This window comes from Lithobates pipiens, unplaced genomic scaffold (assembly GCF_037356315.1).
Source record: "Lithobates pipiens isolate NorthernLeopardFrog02 unplaced genomic scaffold, aLitPip1_a1.2 Scaffold_1, whole genome shotgun sequence".
Taxonomy (NCBI): domain Eukaryota; kingdom Metazoa; phylum Chordata; class Amphibia; order Anura; family Ranidae; genus Lithobates; species Lithobates pipiens.
The window spans coordinates 152,446,074-152,467,992 of record NW_027507685.1 but is presented as its reverse complement, the minus strand read 5'-3'; the positions used below and the strand labels follow the sequence as shown (position 1 = coordinate 152,467,992).

The 21,919-nt window shown below is 45.8% G+C and overlaps 1 protein-coding gene across 1 annotated transcript in view; it reads right to left on the bottom strand.

The window, feature by feature from the left end:
- Positions 1-13,893, bottom strand: part of ZER1 (zyg-11 related cell cycle regulator) — an 83,324-nt gene extending 69,431 nt beyond the window's left edge. Inside the window, exon 1 of the mRNA XM_077478679.1 lies at positions 13,713-13,893. The gene's annotated coding sequence lies outside the window, so the exon portion shown is untranslated. The remainder of the gene's footprint in view (positions 1-13,712) is intronic.
- Between the last annotated feature and the right edge of the window lie 8,026 nt (positions 13,894-21,919).

Here is a 21,919-nt window from a genome sequence, read left to right as displayed (position 1 = left end):
TTTTTATGTGGACCTCCTCTTTAACCAGTTCCCGACCGGCGCACGCCGATGTACGTTGGCAGAATGGCATGGGCAGGCATATTGGCGTACAGGTACGTCCAATTTTAAATGCCGCCCTGCCATCGCGAGAGTGCCGGCGGCGGCACGCTCGCATGCCGGTCGTGACCCCTTTTAGCCCGGTCGCAGGTCCCGCGGACTCGATCGCCGCGGGCATACCCGCGATCGTCTCACGGGGCAGCTGAACTGGGAGATGCCGTTGTAAACAGCATCTCACCATTCTGCCTAGCAACAAGTGACGCTGATCTCTGCTCCAGGTGATTGGAGAAGAGATCAGTGTTCACTAAAAGAAAGCCCAGCCCCCCACAGTTAGTAACACACCCCTAGGAACACTTAACCCCTACACTGCCACCCACTGGTTAACCCCTTCACTGCCAGTGTCATTTACACAGGAATCACTGCATTTGTATAGCAGTGATTGCTGTATAAATGACAATGGTCCCAAAAACGTGTCAAAAATGTCCGATGTGTCCGCTGATCGCCGCCATTACTAGTAAAAAAAAAAAAATGTATTAATAAAAATGTCATAAAACTATCCCCTATTTTGTAAACGCTATAACCTTTGCGCAAACCAATCAATCGCTTATTGCGATTTTTTTTACCAAAAATATGTAGAAGAATACGTATCGGCCTAAACTGAGGGGAAAAAAATGTTTTTTTTATATATTTTTGGGGGATATTTATTATAACAAAAAGTAAAAAAAATTATGCCCAAGCTGTTGGTATATTACTGGGCAGCCATGTTGGTAACGGTACGGTGGTGGTTTGAAAGGTCCAGGGTGAACGCGGCAGTGTGTTTGGAAGCTGCCATAATAGGTTCTCTTATGGAACTAAGCAACCTGGTATATCGTGGGTGCTCATCTCGCCCTGGACTGCCGAGCCCCACCACAGTCACGGTGAAGATCTGGGAGGTGGCTAGGAAGCGTTTCATGGCCCCTAATAGATGGTCCCCTCGCTGCCCTTTGTGGGGAAACCCGGTATTTCCCCACTTTAGGACTATTCCGGACCCACAGTTGTGGGCCAGGTATGGGATTAAGACCTTGGGAGATGTGGTTTCCAATGGGACCCTTGTCCCTTTCCGGGAGTTAACGAGGATGCATGGTATGCCTAGGGGAATGCTCTTTAGGTACTGGCAACTGCGGCATGCCTTTCGGGCGCAGTTCCGGGAACCGCCGGTTCTGGGGGTGGATGACCTGGAGGGCCTGCTAGATCAGGAGTCATTAGTGAAACCCCTCTCTGTGCTGTACTCGGTGCTGATCAGCAGGGAGTCTCCGAGAATGGAAGCGCTGTGGGACAAATGGAAAGGGGATAGAGAAGCCTGGGAATACTGCTTCGAGACCAGTATCAGGGTTCTGATATCCTCTAAGGATAGGCTAATACAAACAAAGTGTTTACATAGAGTGCACTTCACGCCTCAGAGACTGCACAGAATTTATCCAAATAGATCCCCAAATTGCCCTAGATGTCGATCCCCTGAGGGGTCGTTTTTACATATGTTTTGGGAGTGTCCACACATATCTCAGTATTGGTCTGCGGTTATGGAATGCATTAATGAGCGTCTTCAGATGGCTGTTCCTCTGTCAGCTGAGCTGGCTCTGCTAGCTATTCATGATGACGAACAGAGGCCCAGATACACCAAAATTACTGATCTCATTGCTGCTTTTCTATGCCAAGAAACAAATTCTCCTCAAATGGACCTCGCCCCTCCCACCTACACTGAGAGCCTGGGAAAAATCCATTGATGAAGTAGTGCCAATGTATAAGCGGACATATGCCAGTAGAGGGTGCCCCCAGAAGTTCATAAAAGTGTGGCAACCTTGGGTATGCGCAGGGGAATGACGAGATAGAGGTCTCTTTTAGTCCTGAGCCCCGAGATTTCAGGAAGGAGCTGTGTGTGGGGGCTGTTGGCTGCCCCCCTCTCTCCCCTCCCCCCCCTCTCCCTTCCACTCCACCCCCCCTCTCTTCCCACTCCCCCTTCCTTCCTCCCCCTGCCCCCCCTCTCCCTTCCACTCCACCCCCTCTCCCTTCCACTCCACCCCCCCTCCCTTCCCACCTCCCCCTTCCTTCCTCCCCCTGCCCCCCCTCTCCCTTCCACTCCACCCCTCTCCCTTCCCACCTCCCCCTTCCTTCCTCCCCCTGCTCCCCCTCTCCCTTCCACTCCAGCCCCCCTCCCTTCCCACCTCCCCCTTCCTTCCTCCCCCCCCTCTTTCCTTCTCTCTCTCTCTCCTCCTTCTCCTGCCCCCCCTCTCTTTCCTTCTCTCTCTCTGCTCTTTCTTCTGCCCCCCCCTTCTCCCTCCCGTTTTTCTATCCAGGTGGTCTAGACCAGTTGGAAACGCGTTGACGGCATCAATGGGAGTTTTCCATGTGGCTATGTACATTGATTCATATTTGTGTAAGAAACCTTGATATGTATTATTTGGATTATGTACCATCTTTTTCTAATAAAGACCAACCTTTTTGTTAAAAAAAAAAAAAAAAAAAAAGTAAAAAAATAAGGCTTTTTTTCAAAATTGTCGCTCTATTTTTGTTTATAGCGCAAAAAATAAATACCGCAGGGGTGATCAAATACCACCAAAAGAAAGCTCTATTTGTGGGGAAAAAAAAAGACATCAATTTTGTTTGGGAGCCAGGTCGCATGACCACGCAATTGTCAGTTAAAGCGTTGCAGTGCCAAATTGCAAAAAGTGGTCTGGTCTTTGGCCAGCAAAATGGTCCGGGCTGAAGTGGTTAAGGACCGAAAAGGATTTGCCCAAATAAAATACAAAATTGATGTCCTTTTTTTCCCACTAATAGAGCTTTCTTTAGGTGGTATTTGATCACTTCTGGCGTGTTTATTTTTTACGCTATAAACAAAGAGTGACAATTTTTAAGAAAAAAAAATTATATAACTTTTTGCTATAAAACATATCCCTAAAAATAATATATTTATTCTTCCATATTTTTTTTTTACCAAAAATATGTAGGATAGATTTAGGACTGTTTTTTTCTAGTAAAATCTGCGACCCCAAACTTTTAGGGGACAGGGACATTATTACATTGATCCGTGCTATAAAAATGCAGGAGGGGTTAACACTAGGGGCGATCAAGGGGTTAAGTGTGTTCCCTCAGTGTGTTCCAATTGTGTGTGGGGGGGGGTGGGTGGAACAGTAGATCTTGGTCATGTCTCCTGTCAGGATAAGGATCCACTCGTTTACACTGGCAGATCCTCGTTCTGCCTCTGTACTAGGTGATGGCGGGTCGTCGGCGGTCATGGAGTCCGCTCAACCCGCAGGCACGCTCCCGCAGCGTGCGTGCAGGGCTGGTCAGCAAGTGGTTAAACCATCAGTAATTGGAGATTTTGATGAATTGCTGTTAGGACACACCGGCAACCGAATACAGTCCAGAACAGGAAGATTTAGCTGTTTTGGCAGCACAGAGGCCTACGAGGTCAAAGTTGTTGCCACCTCGGAGGTGGACATTTTGTTGGATAGTATCGGTGCAGAGTAACGAGAGAGAGAGGGAGAGAGGGATCACACAGATACATCCTACATCCATCCGACTTGAATGAACAGGATACTACCTTGACAACAATCCTAGTGTGACAAATTCCTTCTACTGCTGCAATCACCATTTTGGATGTCCTAACCATCCCACTTGTGACAAGGATCCTACTTTGATCCGACTTCAATGAGGCCGGATTCACACTGGTACGGCACGACAGCCGCACCACTTTGGATCTGACTTTGCCCTGTGACTTCAAGTCCGACTTCAATGAACAGGGATCCGACTTTGATCCCCGACAATACCCGGCACTGTGTCTGGTATGAATCTTTAGGGGGGAACTACATGCATACCAGGCCCTTTGGTCCGGGGTGGATTTTAAGGTAAACCCCCACGTCCAAAAAAAAAAAAAAAAAGTTGTGGGGGTCCCCTCAAAATCCATGCCAGACCCTTATCCGAGCACGCGGCCCAACAGGTCAGGAAAGGGGGAGGGGACGAGCGAGCGCTCCCCCCTCCCTTGAACCATACCAGGCTGCAGGCCCTCAACATGGGAGGGGTGGGTGCTTTGCGCCCCTCACCCCAAAGCACCTTGTCCACATGTTGATGAGGACAAGGGCCTCTTCCCGACAACCTTGGCCGTTGGTTGTCAGGGTCTGGTGGCGGGGAGCTTATCGGAATCTGGAAGCCCCCTTTAACAATGGGGCCCCCAGATCTCAGCCCCAACCCTATGTGAATAAGTATGGGGTATGTCGTACCCCTATCCATTCACCTAAAAAAAAAAAAAAAAAAAAAAGTGACAAAACTAAAACACATTACACATGTTTTTTTAAGTAATTTATTTAGGCAGTTCCATCGTCTCTTCCGCTCTGTTCTCCCCTCTCTGGCTCTTCTGTCTCCTCCCCTGACGTTTCCTGCCTCCACCATTCTTCTCCCCTCTCCGGGTCTTCTGCCTCTGCTGGGTCTTCTCCGCTATCTTCTTGCTCTTTTGCTGGGTTTTCTCCCTCTGTTCTTCTTCTGATGTTGACCCAACGCTCTCTCCCGCTTTAATGCTGGGTGCGCAGTGTACCACTACTTATATTGGCATGAGGCAGGATCACATGAGGTCCATCCCTTATGATGTCACCGCCCATTATGCCTCGGATGGTGGTGTCATAAGGGGAGGGGCCTCCGAGTGACGCCACATGGTGACCCCGCCCCATGCCAACATAAGTAGCAGTACAAAGGGCACCCAGCATTAAGGCGGGAGAGAGCGTTGAGTTAATATTGGAAGAATGACAGAGGGAGAAGCCAGTGAATGTCGGAGCGTTTGTCGTACCAGTGTGAACCCCAGCCTCATATTCAATGGGCTGAAGTAAGACCAAAGTAGTGTGGGAAAATTTTTCACAGTCGGACTGACCTGTGTCGGACCAGTTAAGACAGCTCTCATAGGAAACCATTGATTTATACACGTCATGCGACATGAGCTCCCAGAGTCACAGCGTTCGTCATACCAGTGTGAACCCATCCTCAGGGTCACCAAATTGACAAAAGGAGATTATCGAAGCACGATGGTTCAGCATTAGAAATCCAAGGCTGCCAAACCTAGAGAAATTTTTCACGAGTATCTTTTCAAGAATGTTATTAGAATTTTCTCATAATTTCCAAGTTTGCAACAAAAATGCCAATGGGGCAAATACTTCAGTGCTAGTTCACACCAGATGCAGTTCCGTCTGCACTAAAAATGCTTGCACAGTGTTTTCTATGTATTCCAATGGCTCTAGTTCACAACAGTGCAGTCCGTTTCTGATGCAGAAAAATAAATAAGTAGGCTCTAGTTCACACTGGTGCACAAACTGGCTGGAACTGACTGCATTGCTGTGAATCCATTGGAAAACACTGTGCATGCATTTTTAGTGCAGAAAAAAAAAAACACACAGAACTGCCTCTGGTGTGAACTGGCCCTCTAAAGTATCCAGTCATACATATTTAGGAGAACTGATAACTTATGGCAAATAATCAACAATATCAGTATATCTGAGTATTGTCAAATCAAAAAAATTAACAAATGAAACAAACACTTTGTCTATCAAACATACATAGACATCATGTTATATTTACCTTGGGCAAATTATATTAAATTTGTACTTATGTAACTGGGCTTGTTCTTTGATGTTCGCTGATCACAAGGGAAACTCGTTATCCTAAAGAGATGTCATAGAATGTCTCATTGTGGAACGAGGGGAGACGGAAATGGGGGCTTGGTTGTAAATTACAGATGTGTTGGGGTTGCGAACAAAAAACTGGAAAGGAAGAGCCCAAAACTCTAAGTGCAGAATACAGCAATGATCATGTAAAAATGTGGGGACTAGGAAGACATAAGGGACATCTCTCTGTTTCTGTCTCTGGGTAGCGTGTTTTAGGAGGACCTGTCTGGTGCCGCCCTAGGAGTAGATTGTGAGTTATCAACGCTTTGCGACTCTTGGAAGTCGAGCCAGCGTGCCCACATGCGTGGAAGTTTGGAGGGATCATCGCATGCCACACTGATAAGTTCCTCCATCTCTGCTGTCTGATGAATATGGTGGTACCATTATGCATGTGTTGGGGGGGTTATTGGAATTCTTTTCACAAGTATCTAGCAAAATGGCCATTAATTTCTCATTTGGCATTCATTCTTACATTTTACTACCTCGAAACAATGATTTGGGTCCTCTTTGTTTGGGCTCTCACTATGGTGAATTTGGTTGCCGTGAAAAGATTCATTGACAATTGTTGCTCCAGTCGGAGAAACCCCACAAAAGGTTTAAACAGATTGCCTATACTTTTTATTACACTACTGTGCAAAAGATTAAAGGCAAACGTGACCACTCTTGGCCTTAAAAACAGCATCAATTCTTCTAGGTACACTTGCACACAGTTTTTGAAGGAACTCGGCAGGTAGATTGTTCTAAACATCTTGGAGAACTAACCACAGATCTGTGGATGTAGGTTGCCTCAACTACCTGTCTCTTCATGTAATCCCAGACAGACTCCATGATGTTGAGATCAGGGCACCGTGGGGGCCAAACCATCACTTCCAGGACTCCTTGTTCTTCTTTACGCTTAACCACTTAAGGACCAGGCCTCTTTCTGAGATTTGTTATTTACAAGTTAAAAAATGTTTGTTTTTTTTGCTAGAAAATAACTTAGGACCCCCAAACATCATAATTTTTTTTTCTAACACCCTGGAGAATAAAATGGCGGTCGTTGTAATACTTTGTCACACCGTATTTGTGCAGCGGTCTTACAAGCGCACTTTTTTTGGAAAAAATACAGGAGCAGATAAGTATAACATGCTATTCAAAAACAGACTTTAATATCACTTTAAGAGCATAGATCATCATTGTGCTACTTCTCCTTTCGCTGTCCAGTCAGGCATCAGGGGAAAAAAAATTAGGTCCCGTTCCCCGCAAGACAGGGCTGTGCTATGTGGCAGAGCTTTGTGAATCTCAGGACTGGATGGACAGAAAAACAAATCACTTGGCAGGTAAAACAGCGTATATGCATTTCATCTGCATATTCAGCTGTTGGCTTGGAGTTTAGGTGGCTTTCATAGGTATAGTTAACTTACAATTAAAAGATCACATCTCTCTAAAAGTATATATATAAAAAAAAAATACAAAGTAAAACGAAACGCAAACAAGCAGTAGCACAGATAATACCCCAAGATTCATTATTTATGCCAGAATAGGGAAACACTCTCTCCATGTATAATTGATAGGGAATGAACACGGTATCTGTACAGTGATACCGGATCTGTACTTAGTAAAAACAAGTTCAAATTAGAGCTACAAATCACACCTAAGTAAATGAATTAACGCACATCAAAACGCATGTCAGACAAAGGAAACATGCGCTGACGCATGGCAATGTACCTGCCTACTGCCACACAAAGAAAAATAAAAAAAATGAACCTCTACACAGGCTTAAATTAAATGGGCCCTTAAAGAGGCAAATATGGGACTGTCAATGCTAACCCCTTTTTAAAAATGCTAGTTGCCTGACTGTCATTTGGCAGTCATAGCAACCCTGTGGGTTAAATATGTTCGAAACACTAAAGCTCCATTCATGGTTGTGCGACTTTGGACACGATGTCGCATGACAAGTTGCAGCTCATATTTCATTGGAAGCCGTTCAAAACTATATGCCTTAAAGTCGCAGCGACATTAAAAAGGATCCTGCACTATTTTGATGCAACTTTCATGCGATTTGAATGTCATAGACTGCAATGTAAACTCTCAAAAGTTGCAAGAAAGTCACATCTTAATGTTATCAATGCGACAGTTGTGTAACAGTCAAAGCCAAGGTCGTATCCAAGTCACACTCATCTAAAAGATGTAAAGTTGCAATGGAAATCACACGACTTTGGATTCGCACAAATGTGAATGGAGCCTGACCCAAAATAGGTATGCACATCTAAAACCTGGGGCTGATTTGTTCCAGGTCAGTGGCTCAAAAAGTACTACATCCTACACAGCCCTGATACTAGTATTTTCCAAAGGAACGCCGCAATAGCTAAAGTTAGTCAGCAATAGAACAAAGTGCATGATCTCCCAAGGACATTAAAGCATTGTACAAATGTTTAGTGTGAAGCTAGGTTCACGCGGATGCCAGATGCGGCTCACAGCAGGGGTCCGATGCGTCCCTGTTCTCTGTTTCAGGGACGAATCAGGGATGAATTTTTGCCTGAATTAGGACCTGAAAAACAGAGCCAAAAATGCACAGGACTCCTGTGCAATCCGTAAATCTGAGCCCATGGAACATAAATACCTCCATAACTTCCCCTGTCCGGGAAGCTCAGGTGCAGTGTACAGACGTCCATAGACTGGATGTGGGTGACTGCACAGGTATATATTTTAATGCTTGAGGAGTGTAGCCTAAAGGCGTATGAAAAGATAGAAACATTTTGCATGTATGCTATACTTATGCGAGCCCTGGCATATACACGAGTGCAACTGTGTACAGCCATTGGTGTCTGTTGGTGGCTGTATGCAGTACTAGTTTTTCCCCCTTTAATTCTTTATTTAGCGACATAGAACGGTTTACAACAGCGTACACAGCACTAGGGTTTTCTGTGTAGGGGAGCTACGCCAGGATTTTCATTGCATGGACCTGTGTGCACGAAGCCTTAGCCCAGGTTCATCACACTTATGCCGCATACACACAATCAGATTTTCCGACAACAAATGTTGGATGTGAGCTTGCTGGCAGAAAGTCCGACCGTGTATATGCTCCATCAAACATTTGTTGTCGGACTTTCTGCCAACAAATGTTGGCCAGCGGGTTCTCAAAGTTTCTGGCAACATATTTTTGTGTGTAGACAAGTCCATCGCACAAAAGTCTTGTAAAACTAGCTTTCGTAATGGAAATATCACAGGACTATTGAACTTTCTTTTTATCGGCTTCAGTACAACTTCGGGGGTGATTTGACAGAGATCTATGCGGGTTCATGCACAGATGTCTATTCAAATCACCCCGATGTCGACAAAAATAGTGCAGGAACTACTTTTGGGAATTGTGGTGCCGCAAAGTTGGCGTTGCACCGATTTGGACAATGCCGTTGCTGGTGTTCTATTGAATAGTGCCCGCGCATGCGCAGTATGGATGGCCACTCCCACCAATTTCCAATCAGCTGGTGTGGTGTCAACATAGGGCATCCACACAGCGTAGGGGGCATTTTTCGGTGGGAGATACCATTGGATGAGCAGAATTTAAACCTTTGCAAACAGCGGAGGGAGGCCGTTTTTGTCATATTATGCCTCGCTGCTGCAGGGCGGGTTTACAGTGTGCTGATGGTCGGATTTTGTCGCGGCGGGTTTGGTGTGTTGATCGGCGGGTTGTGCCTGTGTGTAAGGGTGGGTTGCAACACAGACAAAATCCGCCCTGCAACAGTGAGGCACGATCTGACAACTATGGGCTTCCTCCGCTGTTTGCATAGATTTAAATTCTGTCCAACAAATGGCATTTCCTATTAAAAAAAGGCCTCCTACGATGTGCGCATGCGCTATGGTGACGTCAGGAAATCAGCTAGAGTGGCTTTTCGTACTGCGCATGGATGGGCACTTATTGATGGAGGGCACTATTCAATAAAAAGCCGGCGTCGATTTAACATGCGATTTGACATTTCAAAATGGCCCGATGTGAACGTTGGTTTATGATGCATTCATTTATTGGGTGTTGAGTAGCTGGGAAGGATATTCCCAGAATCACTTTTCCTCCCACCAAAACAGTCTGGTACTCGAGTGCTTCCCCCTCTATAAGCACTAACATGCTATATGAACCTGCTTCTAAAAGGATCTTTGGCTGGGTGTCTAATGTCAGTAAGCAGCTTAGGACTAGCTATAGGCAAGACAGATGTCCCTTGGTGAACTAGAGGAGGGGAGACATCAGCCCCCTACTCAACTGCAATAAGACCCGTCTCTGGAATCAAACCATGTATAAGGCTCACTACTTCCTTCTTGTCCTAAGACATTTAAGCTACTTTTACACTGAGGTGCTTTGCAGGTGCTATAGAGCTAAAAACAGCGCCCGCAAAGCACCCTGAAAGAGCCGCTCAATTCACTCCAATGTGAAAGCCCCGATGTGAAAAATAAAAGTCAGCAGCTACAAATACTGCAGCTGCTGACTTTTAATAATCTGACACTTACCTGTCCAGGGTCCAGCAATGCAGGGGAACAAAGCCCCGCTTGTCTCCCTCCTCTTCTCTGTGGTGCGGCATTGTCACTGTGGGCGCTCGGCTGTGGCTTCACAGCTGGGCACGCATTACGCGTGCTCAAGCCGCACTGCGCGCTGTGACTGGCCGGGCAATCATCTGGGACCTGTGACATGTCCCAGATGATTGCCGAGAGGGAGGGGGGAGAGGTGATCTCCCTTCCGGAGCTGCGGGTGTGCCAGGAGGAAGTGGGAACTGGAACCCTCTAAGAGGGTATCCGCTCCCCTCCAAAAAAATTACATGCCAAATGTGGCATTTCAGGGGTCACCTTCCCTTAAAGCGTAAGTTCAATTTTTGGGTGGAACTCTGCTTTAAGAGGGAGTCCACCTAACCTAAAACAAAATTAGTAAAAGCCAGCAGCTACAAATACTGCAGCTGCTGACTTTTAATAAATGGACACTTACCTTTCCTGGAGTCCAGCGATGTCAGCATCCGAAGCCCGTGGGAGTCTATGCCCGGAAGTAGGTGCAGATACCTGTCTTAGACAGGTATCTGCACCCCCCTCCCCCCTGAAAGGTGTCAAATGTGACACCGGAGGGGGGGTTTCGAAAAAGCAGAGGTTCAATTTTTGCGTGAACCTCCGCTTTTAAGAACAGACCTACAGTCCCTATCTTGATCGCAACGCAACAAATGTACATGCCCTGCGTGGGGGAATACCTGACAACAGAAGAACATAAGAGGACATGAGAAATGCTCATTCATCTGAAGAACAGCAGCTGAAAAATTCCATCTTCGCAGATCAACTTTTTCTGTTTGATCATTAAGGAATTGTCCCTACATAGACCACCTTTTAAGACCACACAAATTATCCTGTTGCTGCTTCCTCACTGACCAAACCAGTCACTCCTCCTCGAGGACTTAACGTACACACGATACAAAAATCGGATGGAAAAATTTGTACGACGGCTGTCTGGCGCTTTTTGGATCATTAATACGGTGCATTTCGACAACACATTTCGCTTTTTCGTCAGACAAAAGCTGGATGTGCAGGCTATAACATTTTTGTCGGATGTGAACTAAATGTTCGATTTACGTACAATTTGTACGAAAAAAATCGTAAGAGCAAGACTATACATACTCAGAAACAAAAGAATACATACAAAACTATTCAATGCATGTCACGTCTGACATTGTATTGTCGTACAAAAATTTTGGTATTGCGAATAACCTCCTTACTTTCGACATGAGACTACCATGCCACAAAAAACGAGGCTTTAGGCTGCATTTTGTTGGGCTCGTAAAAAAAGCCAAACAAGCAAAATCCCCTTCATTTCAATGGCACCTATTCACATCTGAACATTTTGTCACCTGAAGCCCAAAAAAGCATATGAGCTTCTTTTTGGGAAGGCATTTTTTTTCTTTTTTTACATTGGTGTCCTTTTGACCTGTGCAAAATCGCGGAAAAAACAAAGCAAAAAAAGCGGTAAAATCCCTGAGGTGTGAATGCAGCCTTACTGATCCGGAAGCAAGGTGTAAAACGTCACTTTAGAGTCCCCACTTCACAGTCCCCAGTCATTTATAATGGGGAAGAAGCTGATGGAATGCAGATTATGTTCTATCAGCTTCACTGGAGGACAGATGAGACATCAGGGCCCTATTAGGCTGCTTTCACACTGGGGCAGTTAGTGGTACTTCACAGTTGTTTTAGCAGTGCTTTTCGGTCGCTAGTGGGGTGCTTTTAACCCCCTCTAGCGGTCGAAGAAAGGGTTAAGACCGCCCGTGTTGCAGCGCTTCTGAAGCGCTGCCCATTAATTCCAATTTGCAGGGGCGGTGTATACAGCGCTCCTACTCTGCCCCGAAGATACAGCTTGCAGGACTTTTTTTCTCGTCCCACAAGCACACCGCCCCAGTGTGAAAGCACTCAGGCTTTCACACTGGGGAGGCATGAGAGGCAGTTTTCATGTCTAAAATGCCTGAAATTTGCCTCAGTGTGAAAGGGGTCTTAAACACCTGATGTCTTATTAAGGTCCACCTGTGACCAAAAAAAAATTGTCAGTTGTGGATTTTTTGTTCTTTTTATGAGTAATACAAAGCTTAAGTAAAAAAAAAAAAAAAAAAAGTGTAAAAAAATGAAAGTTTCACCAAAGCACTTAAAGTTACCCCCACCCCAAAAAATGATTTGGAGCCTCACCCACACATACATATGTAAATGCACACGTTGGGGGTGCCTATGCACAGAATTGTAACTTGCGCTACACATACATGTTGATGCGCATGCTGCAGTGAGATTAATTATTCTAGGCCCATTACTAATGATGAGCTCCACCATGTTTGCACAGCCCGTCAGGAAGTCGGTACTGCGCAGCGCTAATCACAGGCAGTGAGACATAGGGGGTTATTTACTAAAGGGAAATCCACTTTGCACTGTAAGTGCACTTGGCAGTACAGTCACTGTAGTTCCGAAGGGGACATGCAAGAAAAAGAAAAAACATCATTTTAGCTCACACATGATTGGATGATAAAATCAGCAGAGCTTCCCCTCATTTCAGATCTACCCCATAGATTTACAGTGACTGCACTTTCAAGTGCACTTGCAGTGCAAAGTGGATTTGCCTTTTGTAAATAACGCCCTTTATTCTGATGCGCGGCTGCAGAGATAGGGAAATGTCTCACTGCCTGTGATTAGCGCAGTGTCGACTTCTTGATGGGCTCTGCACGTGGGCTGTGCGAACACGCCTGAGCTCATCCTTACCCATTACGCATAGTTAACTCTAAACTGATGACCTGTAGGGGCTTTTAAAGCTTCACCAATGGAAAATATAGGGGGCTGAAGTTTTTTTTTGCGGTTTCACAGGCACATGCATTTTTAGGATTTGACATGTTGGGTATCTATTCACTCAGCACAACCACATATTTTATATTTTACCCCCCAAAAAAAAGAAGAGCAATTTATTGCGTTGGTGTGCCCTAAAAAAAACTTTAGTGTATTTTTTACTGTAATGTTGCGTTTCCTAAACCGCTGCATTAAAATCATGTGACATAAAAAAATGTATTCTCTGTGGTGTCAGAAAATATATAACGTTTCGGGGAGAGGGGTGTATGTAAACACTAGAAGAAAAATAAAACCCCTCCCCTGCTTAACTCTGTCGCTTGGCGAGACAATCCCCGCGGCGGTCTGACCAGCGGAGGAGCGACACCATAAAGGCAGACAAGTATTTCAATGCCGTGACACAGGGACCTTTACATTGACGAGGAACTGGAAATTGCCTTATTAGGAGTTAAAACATTGAAGAAGAAAAAAAAAGTGACTTTCCAGTCCTGAAGAGCAGGGACTTTCCTGGGACATCAGTCAAGGCCAGCTGATTATTACTCTTCATATAATAAAACTCATTTTATTAAATATTAACCAATAGGAAAGCTTCCCAGGCCACATGAGTGAGAACCCGAATCTGCCCCTGGAAATCAGTGCCAGCAGGGACCTATGGCTGTGAAGAGGAGATAACCTTACCCAGCAGAAGACGGTGCAGCACTTCCTGTCCTCCCCCCCGGGCCCGGCTTCCCCCCTCCAGCTCGGTCGGTACAGCTGGGATGTGCAGCAGCGCTCCGTTCCGGGCCGAGCTCACAGCCGATCCTCCTCCTCCTCACAGGGCATCCTGCAGCCTCCGCTGTCAACAAATTCACTCGTCACTTCCGGACTGCCCCCATGGCAACCGGACCGCTTTGTGCGTCAGGAATACTGCCCCCCCGGAAATGGATCCCAGACACTTTAGTTCCTACTATTTTTTGATTGCTTGTTAGGATGGATGGAATAAAGAACAAATAGCATTTCTGTCAGGTGTTTATTTCTGCCTGTGACCCAATTGAGGAGGTTGTCCCTCATTTTCTGTGCTTGTGATTTCTATAGGAGGAAATCTACAGTTGCATAGTTGCCAACATTGTAAAAAAAAAATTTGGGACACTTTTTTGGCAGTAGGTGGAGTTGTATTATAATTAGGGGGCGGGGCATGCGGTTATAGGCGTGACATATAAAAAGTGAAAATGCGTTGTAGTTTACGTAGAATAGTGAGCGTGGCTTACATGGGCGTGGCTCAAATAGGTGTGGTTAGAGTCTGAGAAGAATGTGGGATGGATAGGGAAAGGGGGGGAGGGATGGAAGGACAGCAGCCCCCGATCCTACACCACAATAGCAATATGTGTTTTCCAGAGTTTGACAATCAGCAGATAAAGATACTCCAAATACCTGGTGTTAGCGCTTCAATCATCCCGGGACCATGATTGTTATGGTGTCAGGATGATTGAAGCGCATTATTTCTATTATTAAATTGTAATTTGAAATGAAATCATTCAACTTACCATAATGCGGAATCAGTGGGAGCCATGAGCGCGTCACTAGCCATGTTGCCTGCCACCAGATGCCATCAGGTGCCCCCAGCAGAGTCCCTCCTTACATCAGGTGCCCCGTCAGAGGTACCTTCCGCACATCTGTGTCCATCAGCGGAGCCCCTCCTTACATCTGGTGCCCCTCTGACATCCAGACTGGCCCCTCTGACATCCAGACTGGCCCCCGACATCCAGACTGCCCTCGACAACCAGACTGCACCCTCTGACATCCAGACTGCCCCCTAACATCCATACTAGCCCCCCCACATCCAGACTCTGGCCCCCGACATCTAGACTGGCCCCTCTGACATCCACAGACTGGCCCCCGACATCCACAGACTGGCCCCTCTGACATCCACAGACTGGCCCCCGACATCCAGACTGGCCCCTCTGACATCCACAGACTGGCCCCCGTCATCCAGACTCACTGGCCCTCGACATCCAGACTCACTGGCCCCTGACATCCAGACTGGCCCCCGACATACACAGACTGGGCCCCGACATCCAGACTGGCCCCCGACATCCACAGACTGGCCCCCGACATCCACAGACTGGCCCCCGATATCCAGACTGCCCCTGACATCCATACCAGCCCCCCCACATCCAGACTCTGACTGGCCCCCAACATCCAGACTGGCCCCGACATCCAGACTCACTGGCCCCCAACATCCACAGACTGGCCCCCGACATCCAGAATGGCCCCCAACATCCACAGACTGGCCCCGACATCCAGACTGGCCCCTGACATCCACAGACTGGCCCCCGACATCAAGACTGGCCCCCCGACATCCACAGACTGGCCCCCGACATCCAGACTGGCCCCTGACATCCACAGACTGACTGGCCCCCGACATCCACAGACTGGCCCCCGACATCCTCCAGACATGGCACGCCGTCGTTGTCGCGCGGAAAGGCTTTGAACTGCGGCGCCGCCCACCTTTCATGCACTTCACAGACACGGCTTCTGATGAACGGCCAGCATCCGATCGGCATCTGATTAGAACTGGTGTGTTCTGACGGGGAAGGGGGGGTTCCTCCTGTCAGAATACAAAAGCACAGAGGGGTATTTTGCTGTACTAACATCACTAACATTGTTTAGTACAGCAATCTATCAGTTTTTTTTTTTTTGTTCAGCCAGCTGGTTTGAACAACAAAAACAAAAAACATATAGTGTGTACCAGGCTTAACTTTTTAAACAAAGGGCTAGTTAACTGTCATTTAGACTGTGTAGCCAGTAGAAGAAAAAAATGCCCCCCCCCGATTCTACTAAGCTACCCCTTTAGCCTGTTCCACCATTACACACTTTCTGAGTCTTTTAATGTCCAAGCCCCAATGGGTTCACACTCCTGCTTTCTATAAGCATTTTAAGGGCGCTCTGAAGCCATTCTGAAGAAAATGTTTAACTCTGTATCACCTCAAACTTTTTTTCCAAACACAGGAGGCTTACATCACAATGATTCCCAAAAATCTAAAACCCAATGTTTTAGTTATTGTCCAATTTCTTTGATTTATGCCGATTTGATCATGTATGCTAAAATTATTGCAAACAGACTGACACCCTACATCAGGGGTCGGGAACCTATGGCTCGCAAGCCAGATGTGGCTCTTTTGGTGACGGCATCTGGCTCTCGCCTCTCAATCTGCGGACTGTGTGGTGTGCTGATCCACAGATTGATCCCATAGGAAAGGCTGCGGCTTCGGCCTAGCTCCGGAGCAGGGGCCATTTGGTACACCCGGCGGCAGCATAGGTGAACAGCGTACTGACGTCATCGTCACCCGCCTCAACTGTTTGTGGATCTGTCTACTTGTGTATTGTAAGCAAGCAGGCAGTCATAGGGGAGATGTGGATATTACAGTGGGGGAGATGTGGATATTATAGTGGGGAGATGTGGACATTACAGTGGGGGGAAATGTGGATTTTACAGTGGGGAGATGTGGACATTACAGTGGGGAGATGTGGATATTACAGTGGGGGGAGATGTGGACATTACAGTGGGGAGATGTGGATATTACAGTGGGGAGATGTAGACATTACAGTGGGGGAGATGTGGACATTACAGTGGGGGGAGATGTGGACATTACAGTGGGAGGAGATGTGGATATTACAGTGGGAGAGGTGACGTGGATATTACAGTGGGGGAGATGATGACATTACGGTTATAATTAATCGAAATTGCGATCACATTTAACAGATGGAAGTCTCAATGCCTGCATGAAGCTTAACCTCACCACCTATCAACCAGACTATAAAGCCATCAGCAAAACCATGCAGCACCAGAAGTCGCATTAATGGTAAGAAGTACTTTATTCATCATTGGTTAGCAACAGCACAACAACGATATTAAAAAGAATCCAGAGGTCATGTCATGTTTAGCAACTTTGCCATATTTCTTTGTTCTGTGATTTATCCCTTAAAGAACACCTGATTGTTTAATTCAGAGACTTATTGTACTTTAAAAGTGTTGGTCTTACATAAAATGCACACATTTATTTGTATTTAGTTTTAAACATATTGTATGGCTCTCAAGGAATTACATTTTAAAATATGTGGTGTTCATGGCTCTCAGCCAAAAAGATTCCCTACCCCTGCCCTACATATTACACTTCATACACCTGGAACAGGATGTGTTTGTCAAGGAAAGTGCAAGATAGGAGCATTACAGTTATTGCACTGCCTCCTTTTGGTAGATGCTGAGAAGGAAATTGACTGCCTTCACTAGCGATTTCTCTGCATGACTTTACAATAAATTGCCTTACTTTTCTCTTTGCTTGATACATTTCTGGCTCATTAAGATTCCACTACTGAAATAATCAGTGTCAATGGATCTCTCTCCCTCTAATCCTGTTATCTGTAATTATACTTGCCAGGGATGTCCTTTTTCGCCATACCTCTATATCCTGGCTATGAAGCACTTGACTACAGCTCTCCATAATTATTTAAATACATTGTATATTGGTAGGCAACAATCACACCAAAATTCAGTTCACTGCATTCCCCGCTATCCTTCAGGAATTTACATTTTTGGGGCCTTTCACAATTTTGTAAGTACTGATCAATCAGTTTTCTTGACATAAGCCTGCCTGAGGCTGAAAAACAGCATTTGTTGGATAATTTCCCCTTCCAATGGTCATCCAGGGTGATCAAATATTTATGAGTCCAAACGGACCTTTCACATCTATACATACGTAACTATTCACCTCTCTTACACAGTGGTCTAGCCTAAATCATTCCTTATTGGCTGTAGACATTTTAAAATAGGATACCCTACTGTGCTTGCTCTGTGCTTTTCAAACCTTGCCAATCTCTGTCCCACAAAGTTTTTTGACATCCCTAAGATTTGCATTGCTAAAATATATTCGAGACAACACCCACATCTATGTTATTAAGTACTGATGAAAAGGAAACAATCTGGTGGCTTGGGTCTCTTACATGTTTCCCTCTACTATAGGTCTGCCCTTCCAGCCCATAATTTGGATTGGATCTTCAAAAGCAAAAAAACTCTTGGTTGACATTGCTAACGTGCTTTCCCCCCATTGTTCCTTTTTTATGAGTCCATCCTCAAGATCGTTCACCGCTTTTCCATGTTCCTGTGTGTATTCCTGCTGTTCTGTGAATCTGAGATTAGGCCGTTAAAATTGGGCTATCTTGGGCCAACCCCAACCTCCCTCATCTGCACAGTATACCCGACCCTCAAATATAGGTCTCTAGAGGTGTGGTAGGACTGAAACACTTGGTGACAGAGTGTCTTTCCAGAGCTCAAGATAACTTATAACCTTCCTAATTGGATGTTCTTCAGGTACTTGCAGGTGCAGCATGCCTTTCAACACCAATTTCCTGGTGGATTCACGCTACAGTCAGAACCAATAGAATGCCTGTTGAAATCAAAAGTCCTGAATGCTCCCTTGTCCTCACTGTACTACACCTTACAATAGCCTTGTCCTCTAGACTGACTAAAGTTTTTTTGAAGTGGCAACAAGATATTCCTTCCCTTACTGAGGAGGACCGGGAGGGCTGTGTCTCTTCATATGTCACAAACTTGATCTCTGCTAGGGATCACTTTATTCAATCTAAGTTTCTGCTTAAAGCATACTACACGTCTCAGAAACTAGCTGCCATCTAGCCGGACAGGTCCTCTGCATGTTCACATTGTGGGGGTCTGGAGGCTTCCTTTATGCATATCATTTGGTCATGTCCCCTTCTGCAGAACCTTTGGGAACAGGCCCTAGAGGATATTAATCAGGTTGCAGAGACTACCCTTACACTAACGCCTGAAGTCACCTTGTTAAATGTGATTGCAGACCCCGCTGTGAGGAAATATACCAAACTGTTCATAATATACTGTACATACTATGCTCGTAGAGAGATATTGCTGAAATGGAAGGCTGCATTGCCACCCACTATTGCCTCCTGGATAAATACCCTGAATACTGTCTCACCTTTCTATAGACCAACGTACATCAACAGGAACTTTGACAAGATTTAGTCATCCTGGATAGTCCCTTGGGGTTCCCTACATTTGGAGATTTCTCCACCTAGTCCAGAAGTGAATCCAATTGCATGGGCTACTTGACAGGATCTCCCCTGGCCTGGTTACGATTCCACCCCCCCCCCCCATCTCTTTTTGTTGTTTTTTCTTTATCCTCTGACCCTTATCCCCCCGCTACCCTTTTTTTACTCTCTTTTATCCCCCCCCCTCTGGTCCACATTGCCCCCCTCTTTTCTTTCCAGCTGTTCTTCTTCCCTTGTCTTATTCCCCTTCCCATTCATTCCATCCCCTTCCTTTTTTGTAAAAACTTTGTCTGTCCATGACCTCTAGTTCGGGTGCTGCAGTGCTCCTGGTTTTCTTGTCAGGTGCTCCAATTCTGTAGTTTTGCCTGTTAGATATGTATGACTGGTCTCCCCTTACATGGTATTCCTTTGTTCTGTGAACGTACATGTCTGTACATTCTGTTATACCATGCACCCAAGTTATGTTACTGACATGTGAATGTCTTCATGGGATGGAAGAACTGACCACTCTTGGATGAACCACTTTGATAGTTTACTTGGGATCGCCACAATTCAAAGAGAGCAACACTATCATATTATCTTACCCTTAAAATGGTTGTAAACCTCAGACATTAAATATGAACAAAGCATATCCCTCTATAGAGCATGCTTTTCTCAATCCACTGGCATTTCTTTCTACTGCAGTGTTCCTCTGCCATCTGCATTAGTAACTTCTGACAAGTTTCCCTGACACCAAGAGAAAAAAGGTGAGGTATCTCCAGTACACAGACTGATATTGACAGCCTCAGCTCTGTTCCTGTGCACTGTGTGAAGGGGGGCATGTCCCTCCCTCCCCTCCAATCAGCTCTCAGAGTTCTCCTCACTGAGCCGTGCAGTGTGCAAATTCAGCTCTCTACCCACTGTTTTCTGACAGCTCAGACAATCTTTATAAATTCTGGACTTTGAATGGATGTAGAGAAGAGAACACAGCAGATAAGCAGGTATAATTTATGTAGGCGGATTTGTTTAACCATCTGAGGCCAGTCACTTCATTAGATAGTGAAGGTGTCATGAAAATCTCACGAAGAGATTGTCCTCCAGGTCTTCTGATGTACGATCGTCGCGGGTACGCACGATCGTACGAACGCCCTTACGTTCGTACACAGGTGCGCGTGCGCGGGCACGCGCACGGTCGCGTGCGTGCGTCCGTATTGGCGCCAAACGGCCTATTTAAACCAGCCTCTTGCCAACAGTCTTTGCTGTCTGCTCAACAGCGTTATACCTGTGAGACCTGATCTGTGTTGTTTGTTCCTGTTTGACCCGGCCTGCCTGTGACCCATCTGCTATCCGCCTGCACCCGACCTCGGCTTGTTGTGACTATTCTCCTGCCTGTTCCCTTGTACTTCGTTCCTGCCTGGTATCCGATTCGGCTTGCTCTGACCATCCGTCTGCTAGAAGGGTAACCTGCTTATATACTGAACTGTTCATCTGCTATAAGTGCCTGCTCATATTGAACTACCTATCTGCTGCAATAACCTGCTATACTGGACTGTTCATCTGCTATAAGTGCCTGCTCATATTGAACTACCTATCTGCTGCAATAACCTGCTATACTGGACTGTTCATCTGCTATAAGTGCCTACTCATATTGAACTACCTATCTGCTGCAATAACCTGCTATACTGAACTGTTCATCTGCTATAAGTGCCTGCTCATATTGAACTACCTATCTTCTGCAAATAATCTGCTTATACTGAACTGTTCATCTGCTATAAGTGCTTGCTCATATTGAACTACCTGTCTGCTGCAAGTCACCTGCTTATACTGGATTGTATTATCTGCTACAAGTGATCTGCTAGTATTACACTATCCATTTGCTTCTAGTACCTGCTTCTATTGACTGTTATCTGCTGCAAGCACTTGTGTATATTACCCTGTTCACCTGCTACTAGTGACCTGCTTCCCTGCACTGTTTATCTCCAAGTTACCTGCTCCATTGAACTGTGTATCTGCTATAAACTACCTGCTGGTCCCTTCACCGTGATCACCTGCTCCACTGATCCTCGCCTACCCATCCTACCCATCTGTTGATCCTGCCAGGCACCTGTACCCCTCCTTACTCCTGTGTTCCCTGTTGTATTGCCAGGAAACCGGTAGTGGGAGTCGTAAAGGAGGCCTCTCTCCGCAATCCGGGGTCGCTACTAGAAGGTACGTGACAGAAGGGTTTACAGCCACTTTAAGGGACACTCACCCATTGACAAATTATACAGAGAATGACATGGACTACAACATTTTCCATTGAACTCCTTTATTTACTGTACTATCATACTGTTCACAGTGATGCTGTAAGACTTTCATACTATATTTTCATTCAAGGTATGTTCACCTTTGTCCTGATATAGGGGGCTATGTCACCTCTGGATCTGTCAGCTGTATTTTTCCTCCTTCCAAATCTAATAAATCTTTATTCTTTAAAAAAAATGCCCCACCATTGATAGTCACTGAGAGAAAAAATGCTCCAACATCAACATCTAGAGTGAATAATATACTCCCCTGTGTTGGTGGTTAGTGGGAGTAAAAAAACCTCCCTGTCATAGGTGGTCTATGGAAATAAAAAAAATCCCTGGTAGTCAATAAGAGAAGTAGTGTAATAATGTTGATGTCAGTAGGAAGAGCAGTGTTCCATCTTGATGTCATTGGGAGGAATAGTGTTTCACCCTGCTGGCATTGGGAGGAATAGTGTCCCATCGTTGGTGTCAGTAAGATTTTGAGTATGTGTGTTGGCATGAGAGTGAGACCAGCTGGTTGCACAGCATTCAAGTTTTCAGTTTCTGTAATGCCCACCA